This window comes from Pseudorca crassidens, chromosome 10 (assembly GCF_039906515.1).
Source record: "Pseudorca crassidens isolate mPseCra1 chromosome 10, mPseCra1.hap1, whole genome shotgun sequence".
In the NCBI taxonomy this organism is placed as follows: domain Eukaryota; kingdom Metazoa; phylum Chordata; class Mammalia; order Artiodactyla; family Delphinidae; genus Pseudorca; species Pseudorca crassidens.
In genome coordinates this window covers 18,641,159-18,658,854 of record NC_090305.1, presented here as the reverse complement: position 1 = coordinate 18,658,854, position 17,696 = coordinate 18,641,159, and the positions used below count along the sequence as shown (strand labels likewise).

The 17,696-nt window shown below is 37.0% G+C and overlaps 1 long non-coding RNA gene across 1 annotated transcript in view; it reads left to right on the top strand.

The window, feature by feature from the left end:
* Positions 1–11,871, top strand: part of LOC137232978 (uncharacterized) — a 47,892-nt gene extending 36,021 nt beyond the window's left edge. The window contains exon 3 of the long non-coding RNA XR_010947260.1: positions 11,674–11,871. This is a non-coding gene — a long non-coding RNA (uncharacterized lncRNA). The remainder of the gene's footprint in view (positions 1–11,673) is intronic.
* Positions 11,872–17,696: the final 5,825 nt, after the last annotated feature.

Sequence of the window (17,696 nt, the reverse complement as noted above, 5' to 3'; positions counted from 1 at the left end):
CAATTAGTTTTTTAAAAATCTGCTTGAAACTGTGGTTACTACAATAGGTCCTAACACTGAAAACATGTTTTAGGACTACGAAGGAAACAGTTAAATATAAAAGCAGTTTTCTAGGAAGAGTAATCAAGCTAATAGCAATGCCCTCTAATATATTAATTTTAAATATTCAGTGCATTTATAGAGTAGTGGAGAAGTTATCAGTTTGGTGTAAGTTTTTGGTCCTGGTAACAACTACATTTTTTATCTTATATACTGACATATCACAAAAAAGTTACAACTAAAACTGATCTCCAAACTGAAGAATGATTGATTGAGACACAGAACACAAAATCTCAAAATGAAAGCTGCCCTTTTGCTAGCTTACGTGGCTGTCGTATTTGTTTACCGTCAATGAATACACCAATAGCCCACTTATGTTAATACTAACATTTCGAAATATCATAGGATTATTACCATATCATTCGCAAGTGTCATTTGTTGACTTTTCCGAAGAATAATAGATATTTTCATTCTAAGGGGGAATCAAGAGATCATCTTGTCTACTACTTCTCTTTTAGACAGGTAAGATATTATTCTTACCTCATCTTAGAAAGAAACCACTGCTGAAGCCCTGAGAAATGAATGACTTGACCAAAGTTCAGGGTTAATGGTGGAATTCTAGCTTTTACATTTTCCAAATGCAGTGCACTTGTTACTATTTTGTGCTGCTAATTTCCATCTGCAGCATTTATTACACTGAATTAGCCTCATAAAAATGCTATCACGTTATGGTATATTGAGATCCACTGTAGAGAGACTTGGGAAGGGAGGATACACGATCACCTTACAAGACAAAAAGAAAGAAAAGAAGCAATAATTTTTAAGCTCAACCTCTAAAGATTTTGGATACAAAACAAACAAGTGATCATCTAATTTTAAAGAAAATTATGACTATGATCTTAAAGGGTTATATTTGAAGAGTAAAATAGGCATTAAAGTCAATAGGTTGAAAAGAACTTAATTCTTTTTCTGTATGTTTTTTGCCCACCCAGAATATTGTGAATACCCTGTAGAATCCTATTCCTGTTCAGTTTGAGCTGTGGTCATATGGAAAGAAAGCAGGAAGGAGAATGTGAATGTTTTGCTACTTGTCATCCACTATTGATAACTTCGAGCAAGAAATTTGCAGAACATATCTGTAAATTACTGCATTTGTGCCCTAAGAAAATGCATGCCCTTGTCAACCCTCTTTCTGAAACTCTCTCAACTAAAAGCAACTATTTACCCTTCTTCTGCCACTGAGAGATACATTAATGTGGCACTACAGAACTCCCATTTTACTTATTTAAAAAAATATTTATTTATATATTTATTTATTTGGCTATGCTGGGTCTTAGTTGTGACACACGGGATCTTCGTTGCTTGTGTGGGATCTTTAGCAGCAGCATGCGGGATCTTTAGTTGCGGCATGCAAACTCTTGGTTGCCACATGTGGGATCTAGTTCCCTGACCAGGGATCGAACCTGGGCCCTCTCATTGGGAGCATGAAGTCTTAGCCACCGGACCACCAGGCAAGTCCCCAGAACCCCCATTTTGGATCCAACTGTATCCATCCTCTTCAGGCACTGCCCCATGTTCTGAACTGATTATCTTATCCACCATGATAACTCCTGTCTCTTTACAGCATAGAGTATAGTGCACTCTGTGGTGCTCATGGCAGCAGACATCCATCTCTGCCTCCATGCTGTTATATCACCTCAGTTCTAGTTGCTGGCCACAATCGGTTCTAGCCGATCAGAACAGTCCATCCTCCGGACCCACAGTAATTGGTTTAGGGAAGGTCATGTATTGGAATTTGGTCCAATAAGAGTCCACTTATGACTTTGTTCAGGGATAGAATAGGGAGCAAGACGCTTGGTTGCCCTTTTCACCTTTCAGTTACAAAGACCATATTCTGAGATGAATACAGAGGCAAGAAGCCAGTTTGAGTTAGATATCATCCTTTTACTTATAACTGGAAGCATTTTAAGAGTTATCTGGGAAAAGAAAGAGTGTGTTGTAACATATTGCATACACAATATGGAACTCGCTGATCTGGGGATGTCAGGCAGGCCCAGAACAAGAAGAAGCCCACTCTACCAATGGGAGAATTGGCAATTTTGTTTTGTGTCATCTCACTAAAGGTGTGTTCACTAAGCTATAAACTCTGATGGTATAATTATGCAATTTTATGACATAACTCTTCCAAATTATTTGCACTTTTAAGGTCAGCCTGTTAAGCACAAGGGAGTTATTTTCTTATGCTGCAGTAAGTTAGTTTGTAGGCCGGCAGAGTTTCCTATTTGTCTCTCAAATCATACAAACTACTCCATCTGTGGGTGATACATGTTGAGTGAACAACAACAACAAAAAATACAACCTCACTATCAATTTAGATAATAAAAGGAATGCCATTCATTAACATAAGCAATAATCTGTACCATTGCTCTCTTTATTTCAAGTGCCCCACTGTGTTAAAACTTGTGCTTATTTTTTAATTAAGGAATATCTGGCATGGTTTCAGGAACATCTTGATTCTCCCAAACCTCAAGTTTTTCTCAGGGTTGTTATTTTGTTCTGTTTTTAAAAATTTTCTATGGGTGGGCACTAAACACAACTACCGAGGACATGGCCACACAGAATTTCAGTCTCAGCTGCATAACCAAGGCTGATAGAAAGATGCACCCTGTGCCACACATTCTGGGTAAACATACTGTAGCCTTTTAAGCAAATATAAACTCAAGGTGCCCTGTCCTTCCGCCCAGACCTTTGGCTGGCATCCAGGAGTCATGGTGAACCATCTGTGCATTCATGTCTATAGCGAGTTGTTGAAGACAATTGTGAGGTTGCCTCACTTTGTCTTGTTTACAGATGTGGTCCATACTGTGCACTAGGAAGATCCTTGGGCTTCAAGTGAAGAAGCCTGGGTTCTAGTCATTGCTTTGTGTCTAACCAGCAACATAATCTCAGGTAGAACATTTCACCTTTCATGGTTCCTTTCCTCATCTATAAATCATGGGATTGAACTGGATGTTCTCTGAGTTGCCTTCCAGATTCTGTAAAGAGTTTCTTTTTCATGGCAAAATATGACCTCCCTTCCCTGTAACCTGGCACAGAGCCTGAGTACTCTGCTTTGACAGAATCCTTCAAAACCTGAAGAAATAAGTTTGGACTTATGAGGAAGCCATGTGGACTAAGTAAGCTGTGGTAGTCACTTCAATAAAGTACCAGGTCCACTAGACCCCCTCCCGGGGCACAGCTGGGCACCCACCCACTCATCCATCTATCTGTCTATACATCCAGCATGTCTTAGACACTCACAGTGATGGGGACTCCTGTATGTGCTGTGTGAGAAGAGAAGAGTGTCAGGGATGGGAAGGGACAATGCATGAGACATCATTTCTCTGTGCTTAAGAACGGAGCTCACCATCTAGTGAGGGGATAGACAGAAATAGGGGATGAATTGACTAACTTCCTGTTGTTGAATTGAGGACCAAGGATCAGAAATTAAAGGAGAGTAATGAGGCTAAAGTAAAGAAGACTCAAAACAAGAGTCTTTTGACCCTCAGAATGCTAGGATTCTTTTCACTTGCTTGCTTTTCCCCACCACAGTTAGAAAACTGCCAGAAATAAATTCATTCCATAATAGCAAGAGCCTCAGTGAGAAACATAGATGATTAAATATGCACTTTATAAATCAATTTACTAGATAAATGTGAGCTTGTTGAGTACTGGAACTGTGACTCTTTTATTCACTGCTGTACCCGCTACATGAGGCAGAGTCTACATGCAGTGGACACGCAATAAATACTTGCTGAGTGGCTATTGGATGAACTCGCACTAATTCTAATTGAAGTAGTGTGATGTTTTCTTTATCAATTATTACGTAAAAGAACTGATATGCCAGTGTGTGTGAAAGGAATTAGGCTGATTCATGAACAACAAAACATTATAACTTCACTTTTATGAAATTAGGAAGAGAATGATGACATGAGTATATGCTTTTAAACTTTGTGTGGTCATGGAGATCTAACAATCCTAGCTAATACAGAATCTGCTAATCCTTGATTATGAGTACATTTACTAAAAAGCTCCTGTTACCCTATAAAAGCCCAGAGAAGTTGGAGGAGCCCTCTCAGTAGATGGCAGTTAGAGCCAGGGTGGCCAATTTTGGGCAAAGATTTAAGCAGCCTGAGAAACAAAGACATAGCACTTCACCCTATGATAGACCTTGGAAATTGCAGCAATAGCCACAGACCAAAGGGTGTTGAGTGTGTGGCTTTGTGATTCTGTCATCCCAGCAATGAGCCTTCTACTGTCACTGAGCGAGTAACAGCAATAATGTCATAAAGATTATGGCAACTACTATGGCTCTTTTTTTTCCCAACAAAGGAGACCAATATACATAGGAGGTCTTTATATTTTATTTATATACAATCAGACATATTTTGAATGCAAACCATTGCTTTTATGTAATTTTTACTGATAGACCCCATTCTTTTGGCAAAGGAACTCACAGGCCTGGACCTTCTCAAGTGAAAATAATTTAAGCTTTTACAGGAGCAGTAGAGTCATTTGAAGCAATAGGGAACGTCTTAATGATTAAAGACAGATATTCTTCAGTGTATATGGGGGCTGATGGAATGGCAGCTTGGTCAGATCTATGTGGGATAGGATAGAGTCAAGTGATCAGAAGCTTTCAGACATTTTGTGGCTTGAAGGGGAAAGCTTTCAAATCTTTTAAAATTGCTCTGCGCTAAGGTATTTCAGGGCCCACTTCCCTTTCAGATTCAACCATTACAAAAATGGGAAACATTGCAGTCATTCCAAATGGGCACGGTGTGCAGAAGGGAAGAGGAGAATTAGGGGTATTAGAATGTTTTATACTGGTATGTGTTCCCTTGGTCAGTCACTCAGCTAATCTACGGGCAGTGATTCTAAAACTCTAATGCCACATGTGTGAGCTGGGAATTGTGTGAGATCTCTTCACAGAAAAAAAAATCTGAAGGAAATGGTATATAGGAAAGAATGATTGAAGTCAGGTCAGATTAAAGTGCTAACATAGCCAATATGTTTGTAGACAATTTACTAGTGACCCTCTGAAATGAAGTTTGCTGAGAGAAGAGGCAGCTCAGCCATTAGGAGTTAACTCTTTTTCATACCGGCTCTCACATAAATTGACATTTGCTAAAGTTGCTGAATATGAACCTTTTTTTCTTTTAAAGGATGGACTGGTCATACAAATTTAGGGTATAGTGGTTCACCTTGGTACATTTTTGTAGCAGACATTTCCAGTTGTCAATCCAGAGCTTCATCATCTATCTGCATGGACAGAACTCAGATCCCCTTGTGGATGGACAGAGCCTGGATGGCTGAAGAGCCTGTACCAGTAGATGCTGGCCGCCATCCAGGCTCCATAAATGTTCAGTTATTCCAGTGTGCCACAAAATACACAAAACAATATCATTTTTATGTTCATCTGACATTAATTTTTTTAGGAAGTGCTCACCTCCCAGATATCTATTCTTCCCTTCTTTTTTAAGATAACTCTGATGTTGTTTGGGGAAGTACTGTGCTCAATGAAAATATTTAATATTCTGGTGGCTGCTAGTGATGTTCAGGTGACAGTCATTGCCAATAAAATGTAAGCAGAAGTGTGCTTAAGTGGACCTTCTGGGAAACAATTTCCTAGAGTGTAGGGTTTCAGCAGCATCAGTATATCCTGCGTGCATGTTAGAAATGCGAAATTCTTTACCTAGATTGTTACTCAGAAATGGGGGATAAGTCCCAGCAATCTTTGTATTAAAAGTGTCCAGATGATTTTGATGCTTGATAAAGTTTGAGAACAAATGTCTTCGACCTAGGGTAATGGACCTTAAAGGTGGATGAAAATTTGAGTCACCTGGGGTGACAGATGCTTGGATACTACCCCCCAGAGATTCTCTTTAAATTGGTCTGGGATGTGGGTTGAACCAATGCCAATCTCCTGGTTGTGATACTGCTCTCTAGTTGTGCAAATCGTCACCCTCTGCTCCCCAGGTGATTCTGTAGCATGTAAAGATTGAAAGCGCCTGGTCCCCTAATGGCACATTCCACAATGATCAGAGTTATTCAGTGATGGAGAAGACTGAAACCATGTCTGCATTTCTGCTTCTATTCACTTGTTTGTTGAAAGCCTTGCTTTAAAAGTAAGTAACAGGGAGAGAAATGCCAAGAATCTTGTGTGTTTCCTTTTATCCATCTCCCCACCCCCAGTTGTCCTAGAAAATGAAAAGTGGGTTAGATCCCAAAGGTATTGCAGAAATTTTAAGGATGGTAGCAATGATAATAGAGCTCTGGAGCAATAAGAGAAACTTTGCCTAATGTCCACTGCAGGATCCTTGAATAAGGGAGGCTATGATTTTTACGTATGCTTATGTGGTCCCTCCCCAGCATTCTCAGGAGGTTACTGGGAGGCCTCCAGCTACACTAGCAAATGGATTTGCCCCAGCTTGAGGTATGCGAAGTAAGCAAACTCAGTAGTTTAGATCTGAGGCGCTGTGGTTTGTGGCTGTCCAAGTTTACTTGTTTATTGGCCTCTAGGCTCTCCTAAATTGTTGGAGAAGGCAGCCAAAATGGGCACAAATGGTTGAGGCAGGAATCTGAGCAGTGTTTAAAAACTGGGTTGTGGTGAATGAGAAAGACTGGGTGGAGTTGATGCATTTAATAAAACCGCACATTAGCAGTTGATAGTGATTTTGTTTCCTAGTAGTGATGAGCGTGCACAGCTCAGAATAATGCTCAGAGAGAGAATTCAGCACGATCCATGGCTTTGTCTCTAGAGGTAACGTAGCTGAACTGGAAAACAATTTGCTTGAAGTCAGTTTGATAAACTTACGGAAGTTTATTCCCTCTAGCCCCCTCAGCTACAGAGAATTGTAGCAAGTTAATGTTCCATTAGGGCAGCTTTGCAGACTTGAATGGCATACACACCAGTTTTAAAGGAAAAACAAAACCCTTCCTTATTTTTAGTAGTGACATAAGAGAGTTTAAAAACATTTTTACTTATAAATAAAGAAAATCAACAGCCTGCTATTAAAATTGTCATCAAATTAATATGATAAATGATGTCTGCTGAAGGAAAAAAAATCTTCATTTTCAACCATCAAGCTGTGTTTTGTGTTTTTGTGTTTTTTTTTCGCTCATGTGTTAGTCTGGGTCCTCTCAGGAGCAGAAGCCAAGATGAACATGAAAGAATTTTAAGAGAAACACCTGTGAGAAGGAATGGGGAGAGAGCCAGGAAGTGTGATAGAAGTCTGACCCTTTGTGAAGGAAGGACAGAAGGAAGTTTGGTTGGGCATTCTAGACTGCTGGGAGCTTAAGGAAGTGTTTTCGAGGCCACTGGGGAGTCTGAGCTAACGGTGGTCATCAGAGAATTCCTGATGGCACAGGAAGGAACGTGCTGTAGTATCCCTGCTAGTATCTTTGTTGTGTACTCTTGCACTCACTAGTAACAGATTATTACAAATTAGTATATAGATAGGTTACATTCAAGTTAGATAGTACTAACTGCTAACAAACAAGATCTTTTTAGATGGAGATGCCTGTATAACCATGAGATGTTCGATGATTTAGTTCTCCTTCACTTTCATATATTGTGAAATATTGTTGATACAGCATGTTCAAAAGGTCATTTGGACTTCACTTGCCAAAATTTCTTCATTTTCACATTAAAACTTTCTCTGTTTCTTTCTCAGTTGCCAGGAACAATTAAAGAGCAATATATTTACTTTGTGCTGTTCTTGTGATTACAAGTCTAATTTTTTTAAAAAGTAACTTGTTAAACTACAGTGTAGTTTCCATGAAAATATTTTTTAGTTGTGAATGACTAGCGCAAAAGAAGTTTTGTTTTTACAACTGGAAAAATAATTCAACGTGAGTAAATGGCTGCCTTTATGCAATTGTCATTTTTATAATAGAATAGAGCAGCTTAATGATAGCCAGTTATACTTACCAATGCATGGAAAGTTAAATATCATCATGTTAATAGATCATTTGTCACAAATATAAGTATAAATACAAATGCAATGACAGCACTGCATTCATGTAGTGCTGTGGGATGATTAGGTGGCTGCCCAGATAATAAACATCGAGGATTCTCAATCCTGGCTGCCTAATAGAATCAAGGAACTTCTAAAATATACATCAGTGCCTAGATGTCATCCTTTAAAGATTCTGATCCAATTGATTTTGAGTGGAGCTGGGTGTTTATATGTTTTAAATGAAAACAACCCATACATTTATCGTGAGTTTTTGGATTATCTTAAAAATGAGAAAATAATTATCATAGAGAGCTTTTGTTATTTTAAAATATGATCATGGGTGGTACAGTCACCTTGGAAGACACTATGGCAATTTCTTACAAAATTAAACATGCTCTTACCGTATGACTCAGGAATACTGCTCCCTGGTATTTACCCAAAATGAATTGAAAACTTATGTCCACACAAAAGCCTGCACACAGACATTTATAGCAGCTTTATTCATAATTGCCAAAACTTAGAAGTAACCAAGATGTCCTACAGTAGGAGAGTGGATAAATAAACTGTGGTACCTCCAGACAATAGAATATTTTTCAGTGCTAAAAAGAAATGAGCTATCAAGTCATGAAAAGACATGGAGAAACCTGGAATGCATATTACTAAGTGAAAGAAGCCAATCTTAAAAAGCTACGTACTGTATAATTCCAACTATATTACATTCTGAAGGGCAAAACAGCAAAGATAGTAAAAATTCGTGGTTATTAGTGGTTGGGGGAAGAACGAACAGGCATAGCACAGAAGTTTTAGGATGGTGAAACTATTCTGTCCTGTACTACAGTGGTGGATACATTTCATTAAGCATTGGTTCAAACATATAGGATGTATGACACCAAGAATGAACCCTACTATAAGGTATGGACTTTAGGTAATAATGATGTATTGATGTAGGTTCACTGATTGTAAGAAATATACCATCATAGTTGGGTAGGTTTGCATGTGTGGGGGAAATCTGTATACATTCCACTTAATTTTGCTATGAACCTAAAACTACTCTAAAAATAAAGTTTATTAATTAAATAAATATGATCATGGGTCTAACACTGGATTAGGGTAAATGAATAATAATTTGCTTCAGGAATAAGAATTGATTGTAAATACTCTTATTTCTAGTTTCTCTTTCTGTGCGTCTACCCTCTCATTGATTTTTTTTCAAAATTTAGGTTATTTTTTAGAATGTAAATTTTTAAGGCAATTCACTGTAAATAAAACTTCATAATGATGCAGTAGAAGAGTTTATTTGAATTCAGGAACACAGCACTTCTTAGACAAAAGAATGACCAGGGCTTCAGTGGTATTGGCAATTGGTCAGCCTGTCCCCAAGCAGATTTAGTAGCTGATCTCAAGTAGTTACATCAATAGAATTTGTACAACAGAAGAATTTAGATAATAAAGGATTGTATCACCATTGCAGATGAGGAAGCTGGAAAATTTATAACTATGAAAACTGGTCAGTTTCCTTCAAGGCTGGCTGTTGAAATACATTTGTTTTATTCACAGCTACCAGGCAAATAGACAACTTCCCCAAATTTACTAGAATCACTGAAAAATAAAATTTTTATAATATAAAGTGTGGGGTATTGTTTTATTATTATTTAAATAGAATTTCAATAAAATATTGTCTCAAAGAATAGCTTGATATAATTTAAAAGTCAGTGGTTTAGGAATCTTATAGACCTGGTTGCTAATTGTGGCTTTACCTCTTATTAGCTTTGTACTTCAGGAATGAAGTTAACCTCTTTTGACCTCAGTTTTTCAAACTGCAACACAGAGATAGTTATAACTCTCAGACTTTTAGGGAAGTTAGGAGAGATAATATTATAAAGCAACTGGCATAAAAGTCTGTATTTCATGACGTTGTTGCTTCTGAAGAGCACTGAAGAGTTATTTTTTTCAAATGTCCCTCAATTTGGGTAAGAATGATGTATTCTTCTGACTGGATTGAGCTTATGCATTTTTCTCAAAAGAAAAAAAAAGCACAAAAATGATACGGTGTCCTTTGCAGTACAGCATATCAAGGGATACATGATGTATACTGATATTATTGATGATGTTTACAGCTAAACACAGTATGGGATACTGGAACAGTAAAGGAACATCAGTGGAAAATTAGTGAAATTTGAATAAGATTTGTATTAACATTAATTTCCTTTTCTTAATAATTGTGATATGGTTATATAAGATTTTAGCATAAGGTGAAACAGGTTGAAGGGTATAAAAGATCTTCTTGTACTATGTCTGCAATTTTTCTGTAATTCTGAAATTATTTCACAATAAAAAGTTTTAAACAATGCAAAATATTACAAGGAAGGTGATTGAGGAGTCTGATAATCTATCAGTAAGTAATAAATTTCTATCTAACCAAATGTTGGTTGAAATTTCTCTATATACATGCTTAGCATTCTCTACTACACTAGATAAAACCTGGCCGTATAAAATATAGGAATGCAACATTTGATATCTAGGTAAAATGTTTAAAAAACAGTTTAATAAATAACTGAAGATATTCCATTCCCATCTCCTCCAAAACTAAAAATTATTTACGGTAGGATTTTTTTTTCTGTGAGATTACTTGTTCAGAGTTTAATGTTATGACAGTTTCAGTCTATATAGTCATCCTCCAAATGAACTAAAAAAAATAATTTTAAACATTTCATCTCCCTTTCCCAAAATCCTCTTAGAGTTTTTCTTTTGTAATATGACTCTGGACCAATATAATTACATCTTGAAATCAGAAGAGGTTCAGGCAAATAGTGTAAGATTAAATCACTTTTTTTTAAGGCGGCTGGAGTTTATAAGTTGAAAGATCCCAAAGGCTTGCCTCAGAGTGTTTATAGAGATTTGCATTTGAAAATAATTTAGGAAAAAAAAGAATATTATTTGTTTAAAAATGTGTTGCCATTGATATTAAAACAAATGTTAAAAATAGAGCCTTGCTTACCATTTGTGGGTTGTTTGTGGCTTTTTTTTTTTTTAACTGCTATTACTAAGTTTGTGTTGCTGCTTTTTATATGAACTGTTTGAGTCAAAGCAGCTGTTTTTGCTTGGACAATATGCCAATTTTGCTAGAAATTTTGGGGACATGATTTAAATGTCAAATCCATCTAAGGTGTTGTAGAAAGGCTATCTAGGCTAAATTAAATAGGTCCTATAGTACCCAAGATCCCCCTGTAGCTTCAAAAAATGCATAGCATCAGCATTTGTGTGTCCAAACTACACACATATGTGTCCATATGGGTGAGTATGGTTAAAAAGCCCTAAACAGTAAGTCCACGGTTTGTTTCTTTTTTTTTTTCACATAGACTTACAGTAAGTCCCCTAAATACGAACCTTCAAGTTGCGAACTTTCAAAGATGCGAACGTGTGTTCATATGTCCATAAGTTCATATGTCTATATAAGTCCATATGAACACATATGAACGTGTGTTCATATGTCCATAAGTCCATATCACATAAGTTAGTTCACGTGTCTGGCATACATTGTTACGTGCGTGCATCCTCTACAAGTGGTTGTGCTTTTGTGTACTTTACAGTACTGTATAGAGTACAGTAGTACAGTATCTTTATTTCAAGCTAGATCTGCAAGAGGACGACTTCATTGAACTTTTTGCTGTGCAACACGAGGAGTTTACTAATGAAGACCTGATGAAACTGGAGGCCCAGGGAAAGGACGAAGAGAGAAAAGAGGAAGAAGAAGTAACTGAAGAACCAAAGAGATTCATGATGCAGGAAATGGCAAGGGGATTTTCTTTGAGGAGGCACTGTTAGTTTTTGAGGCACAGGACCCGAATGTAGAACTGCACAAGAAGGTTGCAGCAGCTGTTCAGAATGCAATCCAGTGTTACGTGTCATCTATGATGAGAAAAAAAGAGCTACTACCCAGACATCACTGGATCGTTTTTTCAAGAGGGTAGATAGAATTGAATCCAGCAAGGAACCAGAACCTGTTCCATCAACATCAGGCATGAGTGAAATTGCACCTTCCCCTCTGTCTCCTATTGCTGACGATCCTTCAGCTCTATCATCTCCCACCTCCTCTCCCCCCTCCAGTCAGTAACTCTTCTTGCCTGTTCACTCAGTGCCAGCCCCTGTATGCCAGCTGTTGGACTGTGCTACTGTACTTTTCAAGGTACTGTACTGTAAGATTAAAAATGTTTTCTTTATTTTTTGTTTGTTTTTAATGTATTACTTGTGTGAAAAGTATTATAAACCTACTACAGTACAGTACCATGTAGCCGATTGTGTTAGTTGGGTACCTAGGCTAACTTTGTCGGACATACGAACAAATTGGACTTACAAACGTGCTCTTGGAATGGAACTCGTTCATATGTAGGGGACTTACTGTATTTGATTTCTCTCATTCATTTTTTCAAGCCACACTTCAGTCTTTTTTCAAGTTTCAAAGAATGTGTTGTTTTGTTATCTTTATAATTGTCTTTTTATCTCTTTGTCATTGAATTAGTTATGACCCTCATCATTCATTAATTTATTCAAGAATTATTTATTGAGGACTAGTTATTGTTCAGGCTTTTCTAGAGGAATTCTTTCAAAAAAGGAAGATTGTTCCTGCCTCTCTCTTGTTAACATCTTTCAATGAGTCTCTAAGTTTCAAGAGAAAGCCCACGCTGTAACACAGCAGTAAAGCCCCTAACAGTAAAGCCCCAAGCTGTTATGTTATGTATGTACGTATGCAGGTTGTTGCTGCAACCTGATACATAACTCCCGATACATACAACATGGCTGTGGTTCAGAACATATCAGATTACCTGTGGTCTCTTAAACTTATCATGCATTTCACATGACCATACCCTGTATGAAATTCTTCACTACAAAATCCAGCTGCCTTTCACACATTCTTTACAAGTCAGCTGAAGGGCCACTTTCTCTGGGAATTGCTGCCAAGTAAATGCTTGTAGAATAAATGAAGGGGTAAAAAGAGAGTTAAAGTAATGAATGAATTCCTGATTCTGTTTCTGATCTGCTCTGAAGGGCTTTCCAGAGAGTTTGGTCCTGAGGGGAGAGTCTAGACCAAGAACGGCGGATAGAATAGAGCAGTCTGTTGAAACTTCTGGTTTCAGTCATTCATTTGGTCAGTTCCTAGAATGCCAAGAGGCATGTGTGTTCTTGTTTGTTTGTTTTTCTTTCTGTTTTCTCTTTAGGGCAGTGAAGATGATGGTCTTTCTCAAACTCAAGTAAGCTGCTAATCGAGAGCAACCCATATTGGACTTGCTTTGAGGTACTGTGGAATCCTTGTTCAATCAAGAGTCTACTCCCTGTTCTTACCTCAGTCACATACATACCTTTACCAAGTAGAAGAATCATTGAAAAGACAGAATACTCAGTCCAGTCAAGAATATTTGGGTACTAGAAAAGAAATCCTTCTAGATAATTCTTAACCAAGAGCTCCAAATAGTTCTTGAGCATTGAGTGAGACCCTCATTGAAGAGAGTCCTTTTCCATTATCACATGCTGGGTTTTAATAAAGACCGCTGGTGTCTTCCCTCAGACCTGTATTAGAGTTGACCCATGGTTATTCTCAAGAGTTACCAGTCCTCGGCAGGGCTGTCAGACACCCTCTTACTTACCTGAATGTATTGCTGTCAAGTAAGTTTTATTGCATTCGCTCTCAATTTTATTCCCCTACAAAGGTTTCTTTAAAAAAAAAAAAAAAAAAAAGGTAACAGTTTCCTCTCCCCTAAAAACTTCCTCTTCCCTTCAGTAGCAATTAGGAAGCCCATTCTGTACTCAGTAACTGATAGGTCCTGGCAGAATTCTAACATAGTTGTTACCATTGATTTGTTGCTGTTTACATAGCAGTGCCTCCCCCCTCCCCGAGTATACTGGTATTTTAATTTACATATATTTTCTATCTTTACTATTAATCTCTAAGTATCTTGAAGGAAATATTTGTATTTGAGTCATCCATTTACCCTCCACAGCACCTTCCACTATATTTTAGAGATAGAGGTAAATAAATATGGGTTAAGTTACTGATGGAATGAAGTAAAACTCATATTCATAACTTTAGAGAGTAGAGAGTACAGTGTGACTTTCTGTAGATTCTTTCTATAGTAAAACTTTACTCCGTGTTGGTCTCATCATTCTGCCAACTTTGAGAAAAGTGTTAGTTTTATTACTTGTTCAACTATAACAGAATAATTAAATAATCTTAGGTTCTATTGAACAAACATTATTAAATATGTTTTATTATGTACTTATTAATTTATTAAGGAATCAATATCCTTACATTTAAAAAGTTTCAGCATTAATAATTATTTTGATTTCAATAACTTTGTGTATATATTTGGGGAATGGAGTATTTGGGAACATTTTCAGGTTGAAGTTGGTCCTTTGAACTTGTGTTAGCTTTCAAATGGTATTGGAAACACACTGTGCAAAGTTAACCTCTATTGCCTTTTGTGGTTTGATCATTTAATTCAGATAATACCTCTCATTTTCTCTGTGGAAAAATGTTATTTCTTATTGCATAGAATATATAGAATGTTTGCCATTTATCCAACATTTTAAATACAACGATTAGCATGTTAAACAGTTTTCTGAAACCTAATAATACAAGCCCCCAGAATTAATGGAAGTGATAAGACATGATTACGTGGTAGGAAGTAACTGCTTTTTCTGAACCAAGGATATTTGAAACCCTAGATGTATTCCCTAAAAGTCAAATGGTTGCCTTTTTCTGTGCTGCTTTCAAAAGGTAATGCTGACGTTTAACTGAGATAGTAAAAGAAAATCAAGTCCTACCAGAGAGCTTTCTATGGAAAGCTCTGGATACCCATTTGTTTATCTTAGCCACTTTTATTCTGGATGAAGCACTGGACTAGGCACCCAGAGATCTGAATTCTCAGCCTATCTCTGTGTTATTCTGTGATTTCATTGTTTACTTTTTTCATGTATTCACAGTCTAACGTATATGATTATATGCATCTGGCACATAACTGAAGCTTAGCCAGCGTTTGTTGAATAGATTAATTCATGCTTAAGGTGACTTTGACCAAGATTTCCTCATCTCTAAATTAAATATAGTGATGGTCAAGTTCCTTTCTCGCTCTGTGATTCTAAAATAAGCCCTTCCCCAAGTTGCTACAAATATAAATCTCAAAGTATTTCAGAGTAGAGCAAAGTGGGCTACTTTTTTGTTATTATTTAAGGTGTATATTCACCGTTCATCAGTGGCTATTCATCTTTGGAGAAATGAGGGCTTATACATGACTTGTATTCTCCACATTCTTAATGATAAAGGCATTTTCTCTAAAAACTATTTTGCCATAAGTCTCAGGTTGGAAAAGGGTTGAATCTAAATCAAATCAGAGTCCTCAGATTTAAGTTGCCTTCTGGACTGAATTTCTTATTTGTAAAACATAGTGCACAAGGTGGTGTTTCTATTTAGTTAGAGTTCTACTAACCTGTTTCTTTGTCACCACCACACACACTTCAAGATTAGTCACCAAAATCACATCACCATTTAAAATCACTATCACTGGCTCCCCATCCAGGAGCACACTGTCTATAACAGCTCTTATACAACAATATCTGTTGAGGTCTAAGCGATTCTTTTGGTTTAAGGGCATAGACCAGTGAACTGATGTTCATATAAAGTAAGATCTGATGATGGGGGTGATCTTTAAAGTAAGAACGTTCTGATTTTCTTTTTAACTCTTGACAAGCCATTTATCCCACCATTCGGAAAATATACACATGCACACAGCCTCTATTTCCCCACTTCTCTTTGTCTCAGATTAGTGTTCTCAGTGGGAACTCGAGGGGGAGAATCTTTAAAACTGTCAAATTATGCTGGAAACAATATGAGCTAAACTTCCTCTTACTGAGATTAGATGTTTAATCACTTGCTAGGAAAATATCAGGGCAAAGTAAGCTCTTGGTTAAATACAGACCCCGTAAATATAGACTACCTGAGGGTAAATTTCTGCTCTTCTACTGCCTGGTGGTCTTGGGCCTGGGCTCTCTATACTTTAGTTTTCTCATTTCCAAAGTTGAGTCAATAATAGTATATGCCTGTTTGTGATATTTTTGTGTATTCAACAAATTGATACATATAAAGCATTTAGAGCACTACTTGGCAAATCAAAGTATCCAGTGGGAATTAACTACTATTATGATCATTATAATTATCATTATTATTATTTTGTAAGGAGAGCTTTGAAATAATCTTTATTAGGTACAATAACAATACACTTCCTTACCCAGCATTGTCCAGTATTAAGTTTGAAATATTTGTTCTTTGGTATTATATCACAATATTGACAGCATGTAAAAATCAATAAAGTTTCCTTCTTTAGGAAGTGGCCAGACAGCTTTTTTTAGTCCAGTTCTCTCACAGATATTTTTAAATAGTAATCTAAAGAGTAAATATTTAAAACTCAATATTGGGCAGTGCTTGACAGGAAAGTGTATTGGTATTGTTGGTACTGGTATGATGAAAGACATAAATTTAAACATTCAAGGAGTTCAGCAAAGCCCAAGTAGGATAAACACAAAGCAAACAATACCCAGGCAATCTCAGTCAACTGCTAAAAACTAAAGGTAGAGAAAAAGTCTTAAAAGATTCCAGAGAAAAACAAAACATTACATAAAAGGAAGCAATGATTCAAATGATCTCTGATTTATCCTCAAGAAAATGGAGTCCTGAAGCTAGCGGAATGCCACCTTTAGGGTGAAAACATCTCTAAAGAATGAAGGCAAATATAAAGACACTTTCATATAAAAGAAAACCACAAGAATTTGTTGCCAAAAGATTTGCACTACATGACCTTCTAAAGGAAGTTTTTCAGATTTAAGAAAAAGTATGCCAGATGGAAACTCTGATTTTCAGGAAGGAATAAAGAGCCCCCAAAATGTTTTTAAAACCCACAATAATGCAATATTTGAAAAATCTATACAACCAGATACAAAAATTAAATGTTTTAATTTTTTTCTCCATCACTGTTTTCAACTGTGCTTGAAAAAAATCTATCCTATTGACCCTAAGACATCTCAGCCACTCTTTCACAGTTAAAAAAGTTCTTTCAATCTACTTGACTTAATCTCATATCTAGTTAACACTCACTCTTCCCCTTCCACTCCTGCTGGTAAAATTTTAGCAGACGACTAGGAGTGGATAGATGTGTGGCCTGTTCTATCACTTCTCTTCTTTCTGTTTCGTGTCCCTTCTTCTTATGTTGCGAAGGAAAGGTAGAAAATTAAATAAAAGCATAGATATCTTTTTACTAGCAAGTGCTGCGATTGTCTTTCTTTTTCTTTTTTCGATTGTCTTTCTTGGTTGCTCCTGACACAGGTATGCAGACTCTGCGTATCCAGAGCCTGACCATTTCCTGGGACCTTTGAGCCATCTCGTGGTGCACCTCATGGACTGGGTCTGTGATGGGCGTTTAAGAAAACTCTTCATTTTTGACGTTCAGCAATACCTCCTTGCCTACCTTTTCTAGCCAGGTGTTCTATAGCTGCATACTTCTAGGAAACACTCTTTGCCCAGGTTTTATAAAATATAGGACTGAACATGTCTAGACTTGGCTGGGCTGCTCAAGACTGTCTTCTTTCATCTATGTCTATTTAAGCCACAAA